The sequence below is a fragment of the Pseudorca crassidens genome, chromosome 6 (genome assembly GCF_039906515.1).
Source record: "Pseudorca crassidens isolate mPseCra1 chromosome 6, mPseCra1.hap1, whole genome shotgun sequence".
In the NCBI taxonomy this organism is placed as follows: domain Eukaryota; kingdom Metazoa; phylum Chordata; class Mammalia; order Artiodactyla; family Delphinidae; genus Pseudorca; species Pseudorca crassidens.
In genome coordinates, this window is record NC_090301.1 from 1,649,936 (window position 1) to 1,673,589 (window position 23,654).

Below are 23,654 nucleotides of genomic sequence, written 5' to 3' on the forward strand. Positions count from 1 at the left end.
TTTGTTACGTAGTCACACTCGGGGAGCAGCCGCAAGGTGCCGGGACCCTGGGCCGCAGGGTGGCAGCTGCAGAGCCGTCAGCATCCCCGGGGGCTTCGCAGCGCTGCCCCAGATTGGGATCGGGGTGGCTCGGGGCTTTGTGCCTCTTCGTCAGCCGGCCCTGGACAGCCCCCTGCCCCCGCGGGGGAGGGACGCATCACATTGGGCAACTCCCGAGAGGTCAGAAGCCTGCAGCCCTGGGAGTGGGGGACCCAGGGCCTCGCCTGAGAGAAAAGCGGGCCAGCCCTTCCGCGGGCACCGACGTGAGTGGATTCATGCAGATCCGGAACGGCCCACTGGCACCCTGGGCCCCAACGTTGTGGGGGGAACCCTCCATGGGGAGCAGTTGGCTAGAGGGTAGTACCTCCCTCAAGGAGTCACATACCAAGAGCCAAAATGAATTTTTTTTCCTGGAATTTTCCTACCATTTTTCTGCTCTTTCCTCATCTCCGCATAAAGGGAAAAAGCCCCAGAAATGACATCTCCACACGGGCAGAGGACTCTTAAAATCAGCCTCCTGGTAGCATCTCTTCCCCCAGTGGACGGAAGCCTCCTCCAGGGCCGGCCTCACCCTGCCCTCTGGTCACAACAAAGCCCTCCTCGGCCTGGGCCAGGCTGGCGGCCGAGTGCCACCCTGGGGACACTTGGAGCTTCCCGCTCCTGCAGTCCAGGGCGGCTCCCTGGCCAGGGCGGCAGCAGGCCCGCTCAGGCCCTGGCAGCACTGGTGTGGGGTCACTGTGGCCCATCCACCGCCCTGCACAGCCGTAGCTGGCCTCTCCGGGGAGGTTCTGCCCTGCGGTTCCTCCGGGGTCAGTTCTGGAGACCAGGGCCGAAGTCCAGCCTGAATGGAAACCCTGGACAGGTCGGTGCATTTCCTGTTCCAAAGGCACTGGCATCGGCCAGGCCTGGTGTAGGGTCAGCTTGGTTTCACAGCTGGAATCCAACTCTGAAAGCACTTTAAAGCCCTTCTAAGGGGGACAGTAAAGGAGCTGCTGCGGGGCTGAGGCTGCACCGGGCGCCGCAGGTCTGGGGCTCCTTTGCAGACCTGCCTAGGCCAAGCCTCCAAGGGGAACAGTCCTGCAGTGCCAGGCTGAGTGCTGAGAATGAGTGTGGCTCTGATCGTTGGCCGGTGAGTGCCCCGGGTTCTATTCCGGGCCTGTGCTCGGTGCCCCAATGTCTCTGTCAACCTGTGTCCTCAGGAGCCCCGAGAAGGGCGCTCTGAGGTCCTGTTTGCAGATGAGGGACGGAGGCTGCAAGGCCGGCTGCGGAGCCCGCTCCCAGCCCCTCCATTTCCAAGTCCAAGGCCTCTCCTCCACCCCTTTGTATTCCCCACCGAAGCCCCTCTAACTAATGTGACTTTGCCTAAGTGGAGAGCCCAGGGTTCTCCCGACACCCGTGCTAGCCTGAGTCAGGACAGAACGAGGATATTTCTTCCATGCAGACGTCTCTATGCCACATGTGTACCCATTGCCCCAGTTTGAAAACACACATACTTTTCTTCTCATGTTGGTATCCTTGAATGTGTCTTAAAACCAGTACGCATAATTTATGTACTAATGTTTCTGCTTAGGTATATTTTTTTCCCTGAAAAATCCTCAGGGATAAGTCTTGAAATTGAGAGCATCTTAAAGTCTTGGAGTCGTGCTTTGGGGCGGGAAGGAGCCCCGTTCCATCCTGGCCCTGCTGGCTGTGACCTCAAAAACCATCCCACCTCGCTGAAGCCCCTCCCCACCACACCGTCTACCCAGATGGAGAACAAAGCACAGTGCCATGGAGAAGAGCCGTCGCTCCCGAGGAAGCAGTCTCGGCACCCACCCCATTGTGAGGCCTGGTCCCACAACCCTGAGACAGCTCACCTGGGCATTCACTCCAGGGAACCGGGGAGATATCAGGTGAGTCCAGCCTGGCTGGTGAAGACCTCTAAACGACCCCAGCTCTGTGGCTCTCACCTGTGGCTGGAGGCCAGCACCAGGCCAAGCTCAGGTTCCTTGGACAGAGCAGAACAGCGTGTGATGGGCAAAGGAGTGGCAGATGCAAAAACGTTTTGGCAACATCAAATCCTGTCTCCGCGTCAGTTACTGGTGTTACCATTATTATTACTGTGGCCTGGCACTGATGAGCTTCTGCCACACTGATACCTCTGCCCTGTGAGACCCCACTTTTCCAGATGTGGAAACCCAGACTGAGACATCCCAGGGGTGCCCAGGACTAGTGGGGGGCAGACAGGGACCCAGGCGGCCTGACTCCTACGCCCACCCTCCCCTCTGGACTCTGACCACCCGCCACTGTTCCCTTTTGGCTCAGGGAGAACTCGGGTGTGTGTTTAACTCCCCACAGGCAGGCCCAGTGCTGGGGCCGAAGGAGTAGGGTTTGGACACAAGGACACAGGCTGGGTAGGCGTCTCCTCCTTCCTGTAGAGGAAAAGAGTCCCAGAAGGCGGGACCCCAGGCCCCATGAGGTCAAGTCCATCTGTGCCCATCAGTTCTTTTGTATGTCCGTGAACGGCCGAGTCTGCCTGGCCAGGGCACGGCAGTGCTGCTTCTTCGGCGCCAGAAACGCAAGAGAATCGTCTCTGAACCCGCTTCTTGGCAGGCCAGGAAGGCAGTTTTGATTCAAAACACACTCATGGCTTCAGAGAGAATAACTCAAGTGCAGCCTGGGGATGGCCAGGGGCAAGAGAGAGCTGCTTCATTTAATGGTTTCAAGCTCTCCTTTAAAGCAATTACGAAATTCATCTGAAAGTCAAATAAGACCCACAAACCAAACCCAGAATTAACGAATAGAAAGGGGGCTTCAGAATTTGATCTGGATGCATTGTGGGGAAATGGCCAGGGTCCACTCCCATCTGGGCAGGTTTAACCTCAGTGAAGACGCAGCTGGCCCAGGTCGAACCTTCTGTTTGCTGGATCATGGAATTGGCTGTGACATGTACAGGAAAGAACAGGAATGAACACCCAACTGGCAAATGTCAACTTGCTTATGAAACTGTGATGCTAGAGGAGCACCAGTTACCAGGGCTTTGGTGTAACCTCAGGGTTCGCTGGGTCCTCCTGGAGCCCACGAGGACGGGGGCCTCGTCTGCCAACGTGCTTTCCTGTGGCGAGCGTCCACCTCAGACGCTGAGGCCAGGCCTTCGCTTCTCACTGAAACCTGTGCGTAAAACCCAACGTTATAGGGTCAGGTGGGAAGCAGGGCAGGGGGCAGCTCCAGGTTCCTGAGGGTCCAGGAACTCTGGTTCAGAGCCCATGTCACTGTGTCTGGGGCGGACATGGATGGGGTTCTCATCCCCATTCAGCGACCCTTTTGAGCAAAAGGCTTTCCCTCTCGGCTTTGGTGCTCGTGCTGGCCTTGCTTTCAGGAGAAATGTTTCTGCTCTGTAAGATGTCCCTCACTTTCCAAATGCTTTCTAAATTACCGTGCATGTGCACATACACGTGCGCTCACAGGACTCCATCTCGGGGCTGGGGGGACTGGTGGGGTGGGCGGGAACAGCGCCAGGCTCAGCCCTCCTGCTTCCAGCCCTGTGACTCCGTTACCGCTGGAGAGACGGCACAGCCAGTAGATGCCCTGCTCTGCCTGGACGTGAGCGGCCGTGTTCTCTGCACTCCAGACGCCTGCTGCATGAGCACTGAACACTCTCAAAAACCCAGCACGTGGATGGACCTGGAGATTATCACAGCTAAGTGAAGTTAAGTCAGACAGAGAAAGACAAATATCCTATGACATCACTGAGATGTGGAATCTAAAAAGAAAGATACAAATGAACTTATTTACGAAACAGAAACAGACTCACAGACATAGAAAACCAAGCTCTGGTTACCAAAGGGGAAAGCGGGGTAGGGATAAGTTAGGAGTTTGGGCTTAACATATACACACTACTCTATATAAAATAGATAACCAACAAGGACCTACTGTATAGCACAGGGAACTATATTCAATATCTTGTAGTAACCTATAATGGAGAAGAATCTGGTATATATATATATATAAAAGTTGTATGTATACAACTGCATCACTTTGCTGTACACCTGAAACATTGTAAATTAACTACACTTCAATAAAAAAGAAACAAAACAAAGCCACGGATTTTTAAAAAGCCAGCACAGCAGGGCCTTGCGGACTGTCCCCAGGAGTGCTGGTTTGACGTTAGCCTCCTGGCCCTGCCCCCTTAGACGGGAATCGAGGTGAAAAATTTCAGTCAGAGGATTACCGGGGCTGGTGCCCTGGAACCATCAGGAAGGCACGCAGCCCGGGAGCGGATGGCACAGGCAAGGCTGCTTTGCCAGCTCGGCGACTCCAGACGGCCCCGACCGTGACCTCCGGCGCCTCTCCGAGTGGGCCACACGGGGCCACTTGTGCCCTCGACAAACACTTCCCGAGCACGTCCTATGTGCCAGGCACCCCGAGGGCCAGAGAAACAGCTGCGAACGGACCGGTCCAAGCCGGCTGCCTGCGGGCAGTTCCTTTTCTAGGGGGAGAGGCGGACAGTAAACCAATAAGTGAGGAAAATGGTGATGTCGGATCCTCACGAGTGCTGCAGAGAAACAAAAGGAGGAAGAGAGTGGGATCCGCTCCGGGTGACAAGCAGTGGGGGTGCCTACTGGGGTGACGAGGGTGGAGAGACCTGGGCAGGGGAGGGAGTGGGCTGGGCGGGGGCCTGGGGCCTGCAGTGGAGGGAGGGCACGAGCCCACCCGAAGTCCCCTGGGGGCAACACCCCGAAGCCCACTCGCTAAGTGACTGCACACAGCGAGTGTCCTCCCGGAGCGGGGTTTGTCTGTGTCTTGGAGGACCTGCTGGGAGGTGTTTCTCAGCAGATCCTCCCTTCTTCGTGTGTGTGCTGTGTATGTTTATGCAGGTGAGACATACTGATCGTTTTCTTATTGTTCTTCCGTGTTTCTGTGCGAGAAGCACCCTCCCCAGGAAAGCAGACACCCGCCTGCAGTTACTCAGCTGATCCTCGTTCCCTGTCACAGGGGTCCCCACCATCCTCCTGGCACACGTTCTTGGGGGGCTGGGAGGGAGAGCCTCAGGTGTGGGTGACCAGTAGTCCCGCCAGACTCACAGGAGAGTGAGCTTTGCCATTTCCCCTTCATGTGATGATGCTCTGGTCCTCGGCAGAGGGAGGGACTCTGGTCCTTCACCAGGAGGGCATGAGAAGCCTGGTCTCCATCACCAGCGCTGCCCCTTCAGCATTGAACTTGACTGTGTCTGACACAGACATTAAGCCTGTCTCTGCTCATTGTATTTCTATTTAATTTGTCCTGATTTCATTTACTTCCTGTCAGACTTTGAAACAGAAGGGGAAAGAGTTAATGTGAAAGCAGGTTATTGGCTTCCGCCAGCTTTGTGCCTTGTTTCAAAAACCCTGCTCTCCCTTTAATATGTTTGAACGTTCAGCCCAAATATTTTCTTATTTACTATAAGATTTCTAAGATGTTGATTCTCTTGGGCAAAGCAATAAGAAAAAGGAAAGATTCCCAATAGCAAAAGGCAAAGGACATGGATAAGTGGCAATAAACACACAAAACAATGTAACAGCACTTAAATTAAATACAAAGCAGCATGGAAAAAATTGGATAACACTGTTTTAAAATCTATGCTGTGGGCAGAGGTAACTGGAAGACTGATCATCTGCTAGTGACACTGCACTGAAATGGGAACTCTCCCACCTGGTGTAGACGTGTAAACCAGCACAGCATTGCAGGCAAACACTTGGCAGGAGAGACCAAGGGCAGAAACAAAGTGTGTGCTTTCTGACCTGGCATTTCTATTTTTTTTTTTTTTTTTTTTTTTTTTGTGGTACGCGGGCCTCTCGCTGTTGTGGCCTCTCCCGCCGCGGAGCACAGGCTCCGGACGCGCAGGCTCAGCGGCCATGGCTCACGGGCCCAGCCGCTCTGCGGCATGTGGGATCTTCCCGGACCGGGGCACGAACCCGCGTCCCCTGCATCGGCAGGCGGACTCTCAACCACTGCGCCACCAGGGAAGCCCTGAGGTTTTGTGTTGTGCATGACACTGTGTTGAGCGTCTCTGCCCGCACCATGACTGTGGAGGTGCCCTGCTCCCTTCCTCTGTCTGTGGAGAAGGACTGATAGAAATGATGCCATGGGAGCCATGAGCACACCCAGCGCCCAGATTTTGGTTCCTAACACCATTCTCTAATAACAAGAACCACGGCTGGTGGGCAGGTTCCAAGATGTGGGCTGAGCATGGTGACCTCCTTCCAAGCAGCACAGCATGGAAAAAAAGAACGACTTCCTAGTGGAGAAACCTGGTACATCCTAGTCCAGACAGGTGGTCGAGAGTCAGCATCGACAGAGGTGTGTCGCACTGTCAGGATGTACCCCGACTGTGGCAGGGTGAGAACGTCCCTTGACTTCTGTGGTCTGTCTACCAAATACACACAACCCCAATCTAACCAAGAGAAAAACATCAGACTCAAATGGAAAGACTCCCTATGAATGCTTGGCCAGTCCTCCTCAAAACTTCCACGGTTACCAAAAGTAAGGGTAGTCTGAGGAACTCTCATAGCCAAGAAGATTCTGAAGAGACACGATGAATAAATATGGGATCTTACATGGAACAGGAAGAGGACTTTGGGGAAAAGCGGAGGAAACCTGAATAAAGCATGGACTTTAGTTACTAACAGCGCTTCAGTGTTGGTTCCTTAATTGTGGTAAATATACAGGTAAGGTATTAACAACAGGGGAGACAGGTATAGGGTATCTGGGAATTCTCTGTACCATCTTTGCATCTATTCCGTAAACCTAAAACGATTCTAAAGGAAACTCTTTATTTTTTAAAGCTGTAAGTGGTTACTTACTCCCTGATGAAATATGTTTGTGCTTTTTGGAAGCAAAGTAGGATCTAAAAATGAAGGGTAGTGACGGTGTGGAGTGGAAACTTTGGAGCTGGAGGTCTCGGTGGCCAGGAGGGAGGGACAGCGCTGGGGACTGCTGCGCTCCGGTCCAGGACGCCTGGAGGGGTGGGGCGTCGGGCCGGCAGGTGGGCCGTGCCAGCTTCCTCTCAGCCTGCATCTTCCGCTTCCCTTTTCCTCTGGTCCCGTCCCCCTGCCTGCCTTGTCTTCCACCACCTGTTCCTTCTCGGACCAGCTCCCTTCTCCCTGCCCCTTCCTCACTCGTGGCTCTCCTGCCCACCCTCTCCAGCTGCCCCCAGCGCTGTCCCCCTTTTCCCTTCTCGGGCCTCTCTCCAGTCCCTTCCTCGATACAGCTCCCTGTGATGCAGCTGTCACTGAGCCTTCCCTCCCGACTTCCCCCTCCCCCTCCAGTCCCCGCCCTCCCCCAAACTTTCTCCACAATGGATCAAACACGGGAAGTCACATGGTTTCAGTTATTTCTTCTCTTGCTTGAATACAGTCTTATATTCTCAAAATTTAAAAAGCAAGTAAGCTAAACACGTCCCAGGGCCCCCCAGGAGCACAGAGGGGCTGGGCCATGTGCACATGTGTTTGATCCCTGTCCTATGTTCACAAGGGTCAACGCTGTGAAAGCAACCTCATCACCCACTGTCTTTGTGTCAAGTGAGGGTGGACCTGAGGATGTTTAGAGCAGATACGGATGAGATGGGTCACAGCATGCCAACAAGGTCCACCTGACCGCAGCCCTATCCTCTTCTGTGGGCCAGCCAGGCCCTTCTGCCTTGAGAAACGTGGGTGGAGCTGTGGTGGGTTCACGCAGAGGTACGCCCCTCGCAAGTCTTCATCTTTGTCTCCTGTGTGACTGTCCTGTGGCCGCTGCCACGGATCACCACACACTTGGGGCTTGAAACCACAGCAGTTTCTGCTCTTACACCTCTAGAGGCCAAACGTCCAAAGTCAAGGTGAAGCAGGGTCTCGCTCCCCCTGGAGGCCCCAGGAGCCTGCAGTGACTATCCCAGCGTCTAGGGGCTCCAGGGGCTCCCTGGCCACCAGGCCAACCCCTGCCTCTGCCTTCACCTGGCGCTCTCCGCTGTGTGCCTCTGTGTCAAACTCTCTCTCTTATGGGAACACCAATGATTGGATTTAGGGCCCGCCTGGATGGTCCAGGGAGATCTCATCTTGAGGTCTTTACCTTCTGCCATCTACAAAGACCCTTATTCCAAACCGCATCCTATTCTTAGGTCCGGGTGGGTGTGTCCCTCTTCATCCCACTACATCTATCAGCACTGACATGTTTTCGCTAATCTAAGCCCATGTATGAGGCCCTCAGCTAACTAAATTGTGCTTTTCCTTGACATATTAAGGATTACAGGGTTAAGAATGAACTTCCATGATTTTTTTTTAATGTACTAGCCTCGGGATATCAGAAATTTGCAAGAATAGTTGAACAATAATTTTTGGCAGTTTTGCATAAATCTCATTTCATATTATCTTTGGCTCAAATTGCTGGAGAGAAGGCTCTCCCAGTGTTTATCTGGTGTCCTCCGTGTGCCAAGCCTGGGGATACAGCGTTGAATGAAAACAGATGGAGGCGTCTGCCTCCAAGGAAAGGACCGTCAGAGGAGAGACAGATGACCATAAAAGGTCCAGGCTAAACGGACGACCCGTAACCTGTGAGTGGAGCTGGCACAGTTCACAAGACAGTCAGCCCTGAAGACCCCACGGCATTATGGTGACTCGTAATGCCAAGTCCAACGGTGTAAGTCATAAGTCACCATCTCAGCTGGGGAATTAGAAATATGCAGGGCAGCATATCAACCTACCCTTGAGTGTCCACGCATAGCCTTGCCCATGTCACCCTCCAGCCAGGGCACTGCACCGGCCCTTGGGAAGGGGTGGCTTCATGCCATCAGCTAAATAAGGACCCCCAAACACATGGACATCCTGGGCCCCAGAACCTGTGAGTGTCACCTTCTGTGGCAAAGGGACTTTGCAGGTGTGCTTGAGCTAAGGATCTTGAGGTGGGAAGGTATTCCGGATTATCTGGGTAGACCCCATGTCACCCAAGGGTCTTTGTAAGGGGGGGGGGGATCTAGAGGGGGAGGCAAGGGGACCATGTAAGGGGAGACGGGAGTGAGATGGCCACGAGCCAACGAGCGCCAGAGGCCATCTGGAAGCAGCTGGAAGAGGCAAGGAATGGACCGTGCCCTGGAGAGTTCTCCTCGCATCTGCCTCCAGAACCCACAGGGACCTTTGCAGGGCTGGACCCGGGACCAGCTGAAGGGCGGAAAGCTCCCCTTCCCTCGTTCTTCAGCACTCGGCCCCCTGGACCCTCGCCCCTTACTTCAGCCCTGCCGCCAACCCGGGCTCCACCCTCCGACTCTGGGCCTCCCCATCCCCTCCCCCCCCACACCCCCCATGCCCGCTCACAGCCCCAGATCCTCAGGCGACATCCTGCAGCCCAGTGCCCGTCAGACTCCTGGACCTCGGGTCCCAATCTGGACACACCAAAGTCGTGTGCCGGTCACCACCCTGAAACACAGCTCCCCTGACGACCAGGAGATGCGTGTTGGCCCCTGGCAGGAGCGCAGGCTTCCTCCTCGGAGCTGATGAGTTTCCAAGGATACACACGTCCCCCGGGTGTGCAGGAGACGTTGAAGGGCCATCCAGGGTGTGTGGTCTCAGCACACCGAGCCCCTGCTCTGTCCTGGCCCCGTGGAGGCCGGGAGGGGGCACTCGGGCTGCACCAGCACTTGCTTGAGGGAGGGGCCCTGTGTGTTTGAATCGAGAATCCTAGAACCCCCGAGTGGGATGGGACCCTGAGGCCAGCCAATCCCCGCAACCGAGGGCTGGGCCTCTGACTTTTGAAGACATTTCTTCAGTGATTCTGTGACTGTCAGGACGAAGGCTCTCGGGGCCAGCTCAGTCCACGTGGCTGGGGAGACAAGAACACCTCCCAAAGACCCTCTGTGTTCAGTCCTGGGACGGGGGCAAGGGTTCGTCCAGACAGGGCAGCTGGGGTGCAGGCGAGAGAAGCCAGCGATTTAAGCACGCTGGCCTGCGGCGACACACAGCCCAGCCACTCGCCGTTCTGTGGCCTTCGGCACACGTTGTAGCACCTCTGGGCCTGGTCCCCGGAGAGGAATATTCCGGGCGGTTGGGGCAGCTGGAAGCAAGAAAGCAAAGAAGCGACGTGCCGTCCTCGGAGGTCGGCCGTGAACGCACAGCCGGCGTCAGCAGCTTCTGGCCATCCCATGGACCCCAGGCGAGTTTAATTTACTGGGTAGGATCAGAGGTCCTGCTGTCTCCTCACTTCAGAACGTGGAGATCCCCGAAGATGTCCGAGCTGAGAAGATTCTGCCCTGTCTCTGCCGCAGCAGCTCTGAATGCGGCCAGCGGTGCTGGGGGTCAGGACGGAGTCAGCATCCAGCCTCAGCCCTCCCGGTCTTGTCTGCAGCAGGAACATCACAAAACCGAAAGCTGTCTCCTGCCAGCTGGCCGGGGTGGATGGCAGAGGCCCAGGACAAGCCATTCGCAGCACCCGTGCAGAGGCCCAGGACAAGCCATTCGCAGCACCCGGGCTGGCACAGGCAGAGGTGCCTGCAGACAAGAGGCACAGGCCCTCCCGACAGGCAGAGACAAAGGGCTCACAGTGAAATCCCACTTGAGAAGCAAGGAGGCCCACAGGGGCTGTGTCGGGGCGGGGCGGTGCTGGGGAAGAGTGAACCTCGCAGGCGGCGCTGCCCAAGAGCTGGTGCCAGGAGGCCTGTGCCAGCTTATCTCACGCGCTGCTCCCTTCCGCTGCTTCACAGGAGGGCAAGGGTTCCCATGGAAGTGTTGTACAACGTGCAAAATGGCAGTGAGAACAGAACCAGGTGTGCAGATGGTGAGGCCAACCACCGGAGACCAGAGCGGGCTTAGGACAGCCTGGGCGGGGGCTGGTGTATCCTCGGTGGGGTGTAGGAGGGGAAGGGGGAGGGGGCACTGTGAGAAGCCAGCTCCGGGACAAGTGCACTGGGCTGGAAGGTCCATCAACCCAGAAGAAGTGGAGCCGTCGGGACCACCGGGTGCTGTTCTCAGTCACGTGGCCGGGCAGCTGGGGATGGGACGGCGGCCTTGGGTTCAGGACCAGGAGCCTTGTCCTTGGTGAGCGGCTCTCTGGCTCCGTCCAGCCCACCGGGCACCCTTCTGCTCTGATTAGTCGGCCTCAGGGCCTGCTGGACAGAGATTTATTTCCCTAATTAACAGAAAGGAAAAGGAACTTGCTGATTGGCCGCACTTTACGTGTCCCCACGTTCAGGGCCATGCAGCTCCACCCGGAAACTCACCCCAAAGAGGAAACCCCAATCCGCACCAAGTGGGCCCCAGGTCTCCCCTCCTCCCATCCCAAGGCCTTCCTGTAAGAGCCCACATGGTCACACCTCCCTCCAGACTAATGGGTTTCCACCTGCTGGTCTGCACCCCACTCACCCCCATGGGGAATGAGCCTGGGGGGTGCAGTTATAGAGTCACATATATGGCCCTTTCCCCCCATTTCTCTGTTTCTTAATCACTTTCTACCACCAAAGTAGAAATTAGCTATTTTCTTCTATAAAAACCTGATTAAACAGCAGCTGTCCCTGACCCACCTATGGGTCTGGGTGACAAACTCCTGGGTGACACCTTCAGGTCATGTCCCCTCGCGCTGCTTCAAAAACACAAAGGAATTGCCACATCCCCTGTGTCACCTTATTGGGAGTAGGTGTGAAAGAGCCTTAAAAGTGGCAACTGCGTCTGCACCCAAGCCCCCTCTGTGAGTCCTTACAGCCGCTCCGTGAGGCGAGTTTTATCACCGTCCGTGGGGCGATAAGGAGGATGACAGCCCACACAGTGTGCCACTGAAGGGACTGGCATTTGGGTTTGGCCTCCCCTGTTTTAGGAGGTCCACACTCAGTGGTTCCCAGAGACCTAAAGAACCAAGGAGCCTCCCTCTGCAGGGCGAGGGAGGAAGAAGCAGGGTGTGGGGGGGAGCCCACTGGCCAAGATGTCAGCAGGTGACTGGCAGTGCCTCTGCCTCCTGCTGGGCTCTCAGGACTGCTCTGCGGGGGCCGCTGAGCCCAGCGCAGCCTCGGGCCAGAGCCGAGCCAAGGACAAGGGCCTGCCTGGGGGCTGGGCTCTTCCAGGGGAGCAGTGAGCCCACCTCTTTTGCACCCACACTTTTCTGCACCTCTTCCCATCTCCCTTCTGCCCTGCAGACCCCTCCACACCAACCCCAGTGTACCATTGACATATCTGACACTCTTCCCATCTCAGCAGCTCCTTGGCCTGTGTGGAAGGTGGCCTCTGCTGGCATCTGCCCTGACTCTCTCCATCGGTCTCTCCCTGGATGATCTGTTCCCCCCAGTGGCCCTCTGGACACTTCAGTCCGGCCAGGAGCCCCTGCCCTCCTCCAGCACCCCTTCCTGTGGGATGAGCTCACCTGAAGGCTGGTGGTCTCTCTGTTACAGGAGATACCCCCCACCTTTCTTCACTTCTGATGTCTGAGCCTCACTACTGATGCTCCTTTTCCCCACAGAAAACAGTAATCAATGGGCAAAAAGACCTGGATTCCAATCCCGATCTGCTTTTCAGACCAGGAACTCCTGTAATTTCCCTGAACCTTAACTTCCACTTCTATGAAGTGGGGACAATCCCCTGTGCCTGCAAATGTCACAAAGGCAGAATGAGACAGCCTATGTGGATGTGTCTGGCAGATGCCCAGATGCCAGTGTAAATACTCAGATCCACACAGAGGAGCGACGAGAACCAGAAATGGCATCTCTGTGGATAAATAAGAAATACTTATATCTTTAAAATTTTTAAAGTGAATTAACCATTTAGCTAAAAAAAATTGGGAGTTAAAACAGAGGTAGAGTTAAATTTGACAATTACAATAAATATAAATGGCCTAAGCACTTCAAAGAAAAGGCAGAAACTGTCAGACTGGATAAAAAACTAGACCAGACTTTAAGCTGTCCACAAGAAATGCACTTTAAATATAAACGTAGAGCAAAAGTTACAATATTAAAAGGAGATACCATGTAAACTCTAATCATAAGAAAGCTGGAGTGGGTATATTAACGCTAGGCAAAGTGACTTCAGAGTGAAGAATATTGTCAGGAATACACAGGGACATTTTATCATGATAAAGGGCTGATGCATCAAGAGGCTATAACAAATCTAAATAAATGAAAGAAGAACTGGAAGAGGTGAAAGTTCAAACAAACCCACCATGATAGTTGAAGAGTTGATGATCCCCTCTTGTGACAGATGGAACAAGTAGACAGAAGATCAGTAAGGATACAGAGAACTCAAGCAGCCCTATCAAACAATTTGACCCACAAAATTTAATAAGCACTCCACCCAAGAGCCACAGAACATATCCTTTTCAGGAAGAGGTCTCCAAATATGCAAAACCTGATAGAGGATAGAGGTTGTTCCACAGGTCAATAGAGAAAGGATTTAATGATGATGCTGGGAAATTTGGTGTTCACATGGAAAAAAATAAAATAAAATAAGCTCCCAACTCACAGGATACCCTAAGATAAAATCTAGGTGAATTAATCTTAATTGTGGAAAATAAATCTTTAAAATTTTATAAGAAAATACAGGGAGATATTTAGTGACTTTGCAGTAAGGAATGATTTATTAAGGAAGACTTAGAAAAGGCACACCATAAAGGACAAAATTGATCAATCTGATTGCATTAAAAGTACAAACTATACATTAAAAGACATCATAATAAATTTAAGAAAACACCACCACATGGAAATAGATATCTGTACCACAAATATGGTCAAAGGATAAAAATCCAATATATGTCAAGAAGCCCTACAACCAATATTAAATAATAAACAGTACAAAAATTGGTTGTAAGGTGATTAATGAGAGAATATCCAAAGGTAAACAAATCTGAAAATATTATCAATATTTCAGATAATAATCAGAGAAATGCAAATTAAACTACAATAAAATTCCATACCCACAAGATCCACAGAAAGTCTCATTATTCCAAATGCTGCAGAAGATGTAGAGGAAAAAGAGCTTTTAGGCATTGCTGTTGGTACTGTAAGTTGATATAATCCCTTCAGACAATAAATTGCCAATATCTAGTGAATATGAAAATGCATGTTACCAATAATGGGACAATTCCACTCCTGGATATACATATATATGTGACTTAGAGAAAATTTAAGTGCATAAGAAGAATTTTCAGCACTGTTTTTTCCTAACAGTATTACATTTTGCTTAGAGATATAGACACATATATAATAAAAGTGTATAGAACGTCATGGTGAGGATAAACATCCAATCCAGGACGATAAGCACCTTTTGCAGGGTGCTGAAGGAAGACAGGGTCAGGGTGTCTTGAACTATATGTTTAACATTTTATTTCATGGACACATATTTTATTATTCTTAACTTCTTATGTCTGAAATTTTGCATAAATTTCAGTTATTGCAAATACTTTTGAAACTTTGTATAGATAACTACATTAATTATAAAAGTGTTGTTAATGTGAAAAATCACTGACTTTTAAATTATATCTGTTGGTGTATTAAGTTTACCAAGTTTAAGTTTACCAACTGCATTAAGTTTACCAAGCTTCCCTTAAATGTGTACTATAAAGTTTTGTGTGCTAAAAAGGGGAAGAAGGTAAAGAGATGAGGCTCATCTCATGATCTTTTGGCTAAAACCATATTTCTCAAAGTGTGGACTGAGGTTCCTGAAGGTCCCTGAGACCTTCTCAGGAGACTTTGAGGTCACAACTATTTTCTTAATAATAAGATGTTACTCTTTTTTCACAGTGTTGACATTTGCATTGCTGGTGCAAAGGAAGTGACAGGTGACACTGCAGGTGCTGTGCTTTGAATCAGCGCTGGTAGTCTCTTGTGCCTCTGAACTGGGCACTCAAAGGTGAGGCCTTTCACTTGACAGTGTTCTGCATGGAACGACAAAATTATGAGTTCTACTAAATCTCGATGTTTGAGGAGCCCGTCTTGTTAATATCCTTACAAGGTGGAAAGTGCACACACAACACTTCTCTGCAAACTGCAGCACAGTATTTGTGCTTTTCAGGAAAAGCCTGGGTGACTGAGTCGGCAGCTGAACTGCCCTTTTCTGTGGAACATCATTTTTACTTGAAAGAACAACTTGCAGACAAACTAGTTAGTCTTTATCATTTCGCAGACACCATGAAAATGAATGAAGTGAACTGGTCATTCCAAAGGAAGCCACTGACAGTATTTGCTACCAATGATAAAATGTGAACTTTCAAGTGAAAATTAGAATTTTGGAAAATGTGTATCTATCTACCACGCAACCCTTCATAGCTTCCCATTCCTTAAAGAATTTTCTGATAAGATGGCTGGTGATATCAGCAAATGTGTTTTTTTGGATATTGTATAATGAAATGTGTCTACATTTGACACTCCACAGAATTCAGTGAACCATATTTTCCAAGTGACCAAGACATGATGTTACAAAATCAGGCAAAGGCAAAAGATCCATTCAAAGAAAAAGAGAAACCAACGCACTTTAATGTAACAGAAGAAAAAGTTTACTGATAGTGTTTCAGATTCCACATTGCAACTGACCATCAAGAAATTGTCAAGTTTGCTATAGTGTCAAAGAAGAATACCTACAATTATATGAAGAAACTGTCAGGAGAGTTGTTGTTTGTTGGACAACCCGTCTGCCGGCTTTTCTCCACGTCCTTCAACCAAAAAAACATATTCACCTGATGGTTATAGAAACAGGTGTGAGAGCACAGCTGCCATCTATCAGGTCAGACTTTGGGGAGGTCTGGTAAAATTATAAAGCAGTACCACTATTTTTATTTATTTTTTTAATGGAAATACAGTTGCTTTCCTAAGCAAATTATTTATATTAACATGTAACAGGTTTATTATTATTATTTTTAGCGAACAAATAAGTATTTTGGATGCTTAATTTTAATTTCTAATATGGTAAATATTGACAGATATAACCTATATGAACAAAAGCTCTTTGAGATAATTTTTAAGTGTATAAAGAGGCCCAAGACCAAAACAGTTGCTAATCTCTGGGACAAAGCACACCTGCATGTCAAATGTCCTATAACTGTGAACACAAGTCTTCACAGACAAACGTCTCTGAAAACACAATGAGGGAAACGAATGTTTTCAAGAAACATGTCTACAATGTATTTCAGGGCCTGAGTGTGTGGGTGTAGAAATTCATGTTTAATTGCGTGGAATAAAGTTGTTCAGAGGATAAGTTTTGGAGGGGGTGTGTTAAACAGTCATAGTTTTATTTCTGGTAGAGAAAAAAACACTGATATTTCTTTTTATTTAAAATATTTAGGTTGGATACACCAGCCATATTGAAACATGACATCGCTAACTTAGCGCTGAGTAAGAAAGAAGAGGGATCGCGTACTTTTCTTGGAAGGGGCGGGGCTTCAGGCCTGCTGGAAGGATGCTCGGTGGACCAGGGACAATACCCTGTGGCCTTGGACCTCAGCCTGGCATAGAGCCACCTCCAAGGCTCCAGTGGGCCTTGCGCATCAGCTGTGGCCAATCATTTCCTTTTGTTCGTGCTCTAACTAGAGTTCAGACTAAAGGCTCACACATCCATCCATTCATTGATTCAGATATTTACCAAATACTGATTGACATCCCTGCCCATTGTACATTACGTGGGCGCTGGAAATATCGATCTCCACAAGGAATTGACGCTATGGGGGAAAATCAGATAACAAGCAATAGATGAAGTAGTTTAATTCTAAGCATCAGTAGGGAAATCGTGAATGAGAGCTGCCTTTGTTGGCGTGGGCAGAAGAGGCCTCTCTCTGGGTGGACCTCTGACATTGAGAGAGGGTGGCTATGAGGTTCTGGGGACAGCGTTCCAGGCTAAGGGGACAAAAGGTGGGGTGGATGTGCAAGCTGGAGGCCATTGGGGGTTCTGAGATGTTGGGCTGTGTGACCAGGTCAAATGCCAGCAAACAGACCCGACACGGTCTGAAGGTGAGCGGAGGGGGCCTGAGGGTCTGTGGAGAAGCAGAGCCCGGGGGGAACCCTCTGCCTCATGGTCCCCACAGGCAGCCTGCACCGTGGAAGGTCCCTGAGCATGTCTGGGTTGTTTCCAGGAACTCTTATCTCACCACTTTGCACGCCTATCAGAATGGCTAAAATAAAAATAGTGACAACACCAAATGCTGGCGAGGATGCCAAGAAAATTGACCCTTCGTCCATTGCCGCTGGGGACGTAAAGTGGGACAGTTGTTCTGCAATAAAATATGGCAGTTCCTTACCAGACTGACCTTGCGACTACACATGACCCAACCACGGACTCCTGGGCATTTATCCCAGAGAAATGAAGACCATGTTCCCGCAAAAGCCTGTACCTTGATGTGTATATCCGCTTTGCTCATAAGAACCCCAAATTGGAAATAACACAGACGCCCATTAACAACGTGCGTGGTAAGTAGCCTGAGGTTCCTCCGCGCTTCATAAACTCTTGATCCACAATAAAGAGGAAGAACTATTGGTTCAAAAGCTTGAATGATCTCAAAGCAGTTATGCTGAGCGGAAAAAGCCAGTCTCAGAAGGTTGCATAGTGTGTAACCCGCTTGCAATGGTGAGATTACAGAGACGGGAGAGCAGATAGTGGTGACGGGGCTTAGGGAGCAGGAGGGAGGTGGTGAGGCTGTGGAAGGAGCCCGAGGGAGCCTGTGCTGGTGGATTCCGGAACCTACACGTGCGATTAAATTCACAGAACTGAACGCCCTCATGGGGCGGGTGGGCATGTGAAACTGGCAAATCTGCATCCCTGGGTGTTTTGTATTGATGTCAATTTCGTGGTTACGATATTATACTCTAGTCACCCAGGATGTTACCTTTGGGGGAAAGTGGGTGGAGGGTGTGGGGGTCTCTCTCTGCCGTTTCTTTTTCTTTCTTACAACTGCATGTGAATCTACATTTACCTCTAAATAAAAATGTTTTTTGTTTGTTTAAAAATGACTAAGACAAAGCAGTGGATTTCACGCTGTCGCCATGGAGAGCGTTCAGCTCCACCAGGCAGCGGAGAGCAGTACAGAAGGGAGGCTCTGGACCAGCCGTCGCCCAGGGCTTCACTCCTCGGCTCTTGGCTCATGCGGGGCTGGGGGGCCCCGACCAGAAAGTGTGTCTGCCTGTCTCCCTCCTGCCCTATCGCTCGGGCGGGCCTCAGGCTCTGTCACCGAACACTCCAGGCTCAGCGCTGGACAAGACCGTGTGAGTGGGACAGGGGAGGGCCGGGGAGTGTGGACACGGCCTCAGGACCTGCTCTCCAAGCCCAGGCGGCCACTTCTCCTGCCCACGTTCTCATTGGTCTCCCACACACACACACACACCCCACCACCACCTTCCAGACCACTCCGAAGGCCCCAGCTCTGATCTTGGTACCAAACTACGAGTAACACTTGACCAAAAACTGGCTGAAACCTTCTCAGCATTGTCAAGGGCACATCCTGGTGCCAAGAGGGAGAACTCAAACCCCTGTCCTCTTTGGTTTGCAAAGAATGAAATGTTCAAGGAATAAGTGAGGCTCGTTCAGCAGGGCCCATACTATTTTTCCTTCTAAGCCCTGCGTGGGTTTAGAAGCGAAGGGAACCTCCCAAAGCGCAGTATGGATTTGCCAAGCCACAGGCACTTAAAAACCAATTTTAGACCTTTGCCAAACCCCTAAATTCCAAGGACTACTTTGATGCCTATTAAAGCCCTATAAAGTCAGACCACGTGTGAAGGGGCTTTGGACCCATTTCCTAGGTTCTGTGGGTGTCATGTGTCTGCTCAGCAAGGCGGCGTGTGCTCAGCCTGTGCTGGCCCCGCGGACGGAGAGGGCGTCGAGAACCCAGCCTCGCAGCGGGTCCGTGGCCCAGGCTCTGTGACCCAGGAAAGCTGCAACCCTGAGCTCCGGGGTGGCCCCTGGCTCCTTGGTTTTCCCCGGAGAGTGTTTAATCCCACCTGGCCTTGGTTTCCTTGTCTACAGAAAGGTGACCTGCTTAGCAGAGGCTCTGGTGCCTAGTAGGTTTGAAGAAAACTACTGCTCTCTCCCTCTGCCCCTGAAGCCTTGGGTTTGAATTTTCACTGAAAAATTGCCCACAGGCCCATGTAAAACACCACTTGTGCTTATAACTTGCCTCTTTTCTATGAAAGTCAAAGTACTGCACTCTGTGAATCCCCACGGGCTCTGTCCTCCCCAGGGATTGCTATGGGAACGTCGTCTGTGGGATGAGGGTCTGGCTGCACTGCCTGAGAGCCTGCTCCGTGGAGGCAGAGCTGAGAACTCGGCCGGTCCCGTGCCACCTGAGTGACTTGCCGCCAGTGAGATGTCAAAGTAGACCAGGGACAAGAGATAAATAAGCGTGATCTCTGGACCTCAAAACAGGCACTCAGCTTCCTCCTGCCCAGTAGGCTCATCTGCAGATCAGTCTCTGCCTGCTTTCCCCCTAGAGGTTTGCGTCTTTGGTCACAGGTGCGGAAACGCACTCAAAGACGCACAGGGCCTTGGTGGCAGCCAAAACCCAAGAAACGGTCTCTACTGCATCTTGGGAGGCCCCAGACGAGCCCGTGGGCCAGGTCCCCACTCTCCTGCCATCTCTCATCCCCTGCCTCTCTCCGTGTGGAGGCTGCTGCCCCACATGCCTTGCAGTCCTGACGTCCGTTTCAAGGCCTCCATCTCCCAGGTTCACTTCCAGCCAACCTTAGACAATTGCCATGGCTGTGGAGATGAGTGAGGAAAAAGAGGGGGACCCTCTGCACCACACACATTAGGAAAAAGGTGGAGGGAAGGGGGAGCTATTCCCCAAAGGGAGAAGGATGCAATTCCTAGAGGAAAGAAAGTAATGCCAGACCAAAAATAAATACCAATAAATAAATAAATACCCAGATGCACACCACACACCAGACAGGAGGTGTGGGAGTGGTTTGTCAAATGCGAGAGACTATATCCATCTTCAAAAGAGATATGAACAAGGCCAATAAGCACATGAAAAGAGCCTCAATGTCATTGGCCATCAGGGAAATGCACAGACACTAGGGTGCCACAGACACTAGGATGTAGCTAGTTTAGGAACCAGTTCAACAGCTCCTCAGAAAGTTAAACAGTTACCATGTGACCCAGCAATTCTGCTCCTAGGTATGTACTCAAAAGAAATGGAAACGTTTATCCACACAAACACCTGTACGCAAGTGTCTGTAGCAGTGTTTACAGTAGAGGCAAAAAGTGGAAACAACCCAAACGTCCATCAGCCGATGAATGGATAAACAGAATATGGTATGCACAGAGCAGAATATTATTCAATCACAGGAAGGAATAAAGGGCTGCGCTGTGCTACGATGTGAATGAAACTTGGAAACACCGTTAGCTGAAAGAAGCCAGTAGCAAGAGACGCTATAGTATGTGATTCAATTTATATGAAATGTCCAGAACGGGCGAATCCATAGACACAGAAGGTGGGTCAGTGTTTACCTAAGACTGGGGAGGGTGGGAAGGATGGGAACATTGCGGGGGTGGCACGGTTTCTTTGGGGGGTGATAAAAATGGTCTGAAATTGACAGGGGTGATGGTCACACCACTCTAGAAATATACAAAAGGTCATTGAATTGTGTACTTTAAATGGGTGAATTGTGTGTGAATTGTATCCCCAAAAAGCTGTGAACGAAAACAGAAAGATGCCCTTCGCCCGTAAGTGTGTTCATTAGCCTCTCCGGGTCCTAGTCATCACCCAGGTCCCAGCTCCGATTCTGGCTCTGCCAGGAGGCCCCTAGCAGCTGAAGCCTATAGGGATCTCTTCTCAGCTTTTGCACTCTCTGCTCTTTGCTTGGTCCTGCATACAGTTTGCCTGCACTGCTCAGATGCGCCCAGGTAAGAGCAGCTGGCCCTGGACCCCTGGTGTGGGTGTGAGGAAGCAGATACTCCTGTACTTTCCCCATGCCGGCCCAACGCTGGTCCAGTTTAGAGGGGACCATTCTCGTTTCAGTGACCATCAGACTTTCACCAGCAGTCAGGGCTGCCTTAAACGAGGGCCTGGGAGCCTCCACCTGTGTGTACACAGAACTCAATGCCACCCCCCTCCCCAGGAGGAGCTCTGATATCAGCTCTCCAGGAAAGGAAGCCTTTTCTTCCGTATTATTATGGAGAATATGGGTATCGTTATTATCCATAAAGATACTCAAGGTTGTGCACTCTCCATTCTCCTACTGAATACATCACACATTTTTCTTGCTTCTTCATAATCTTGAGAATCACAGGAGAAGAAATAGAATATTCAATCCATTCAGTGTACCATAAATTACCTACTGTTCCCCGACCGACAGGTGTCCAGTGTGCCTTGTGAGTTGGATAATTCTGCAATAGACGTCTTTACACATAGGCTTTTGCCATTTTTGGAATTTTCTTTCAGGACGACTTCCCAGAAATGTCACCGGGAGGTCAAACGGAACAAACAATTTTATGGTTCTTGTCATGTGCTGCCAGATGCCTTTCCAAGCAGCTTGACCACTTTGCAGTGCCCAGGAGCGCGGGAGTGGGCAGGTGGAAGGCTCTCGATACAGCGCTAGGCTACCTACAGCACGGAGGGTCGCTCCTGCTGAGGGGTTTTGGAGATGATCAACAAGGGGCCTTAGCAGCAGGTCTGCGGGATAATTCAAGCTGAGCGCAGAGTGGGCAGGCTTGGAAGGGAGAAAGCAGGTGTCCAATCTAGACTGGCTCTTTCTCCAGGCTGGTGGGATGCAGGGCTCCCTGCAGGGGCTCTAGGAGATTCACGCTAGAAAAGCAGATCACTCTAGGGAATAGGCACCTGGGCTAATTCTGATTCACTAGGTTTTTCTCAAAACAACCGAGAGCTCGCCCCTTGACCCGCTTATCCATTCATCCTACAATCTCCGAGACCCATGGGACCCTACAGGGGTATCACTCAGGAGGTACGTACTCAAACAGTCCCTTGACGGCCAGCAGCAGTAGCAGATTATAACCCACAGAATAATGTAAGAATCCATGAGATCATACCAATTCAAAAGTAAAGGAGTAAATGAACAAGGAGGAAGGAAAAGCTCTTCCCTGCAGTAGAAGGTGAGTTAATAAATGGAAGGGGTGACAGACTTCGAGAACCACGGCTCTGCAGCATCACCATTAGCACTGATTCAGCCTGGAGTCTCCAGTGACTGCTGGGATGACTGGTGGAAACTTGACCCCAGCTTACCAAGTGACTCCTGATGTGCTGTGCCACCCACAACCTCACCTCCGGGGTGGACCTGCTCAAATACCTCCTCTGGATTCAACCCTGGGGCCACCCTGCAAATACCTACCCCATACTCTCCAGGACTGTCAAGTTCAGGGGAAGATAGAGGGGCTGAAGAACCATTCCAGAAAAGAATGAGCCTAAAAAGGCATGCAATTCAGCCCAACATGTGATCCTGGACTGGACCCTGGACTGAGGAAAATGACCACAAAAGGAAATATAGGATAGTTAGCAAATAGGAATATGAACTCCAGATCACTTACGAGTATTGTATTCTTACTTCATTTCCTGTTAAGAATATCTTTATTCTCAGGAAATATACAAAAAATATTTAGGGGAAAGACGTGGTGTTTGCAATTTATCCCAAATAGTTTAGGAGAAAAGTATCTCTATCTATCTATCTATCATTGAGGATGATAGATCCAAATGGGGAAAATATGTGTAATTGAGGAACTTGGGTAAAGGGCGTAAAGGAGTTCTAGGTACTACTTTTTCAAAGTAGTGATACTGATGGATTCTATAAGAGTATTGGTTTCAAAGAACAAGAAATAATAATTGCTTACATGGACATAACACTTAAAGATTTCAGGATATTTTTATACCCATTTGAATGGTGTGTGATCTAGGTCAACACTGTTTTGCAGTTGTGGAAAGGAGAGGTGAAGTGATTTGCTCAGGGGGATGTAGATAATATGGGGCAGAGCTGGGTCTCTGCTGTAATTCTGGTTCATGATATGATGAGTCACTAGCGTGGGTTACCACTGGCTCCTGCCCCCAAATCAATCTCAGTGATGCAGCAAAAAGCAGAGGCAAGTTGGTGAGTCCATAAAAAATAAATAAATAAATAAAACCTCGAGAACCTCTGGGTACTTGGGCTTCTGGGTAAGTGAGTAGAGGGAGGAATGATGCCCTAGAGTAGAAAAAGGGTAGATTCTGGTGATGGGATATGAGAAGGGGAATTCTCACTGTGTGCCCTTGCCCCTTCCCCCGGGCACTGGGCAATAATTTTCTGCCCCTAACCACTGTAAGAGGTGTCAGCTTCTACATGGTTTATACTAAGAATCAGCAGACCATCGCTCCCACCATAGCAACTAGGGAAATTTACAGTTATAAAGATATTGGACAGCCATGGGAGTACAAAGGACCAAACAAATTAAATTCCAGAGCAGGCAAGTTCATTGAGGGGAGCTTCTTCTAGTTTCTTAGAAGAAAACTTGGGCAGTATACTCTTTGACATCCGTCTTAGCAATATTCTTTTTGGATCTGTCTCTTCAGGCTGGGAAATGAAAGCAAAAATAAACACATGGGATTACCTCAAACTAAAAAGCTGTTTCACAGCAAAGGAAACCATCAACAAAATGAGAAGGCAGCCTACTGAATGGGAGAAAATATTTTCAAACAATATTTGTAGTAAGGGGTTAATATCCAAAATATCCCAAGAAAACAACAACAACGGC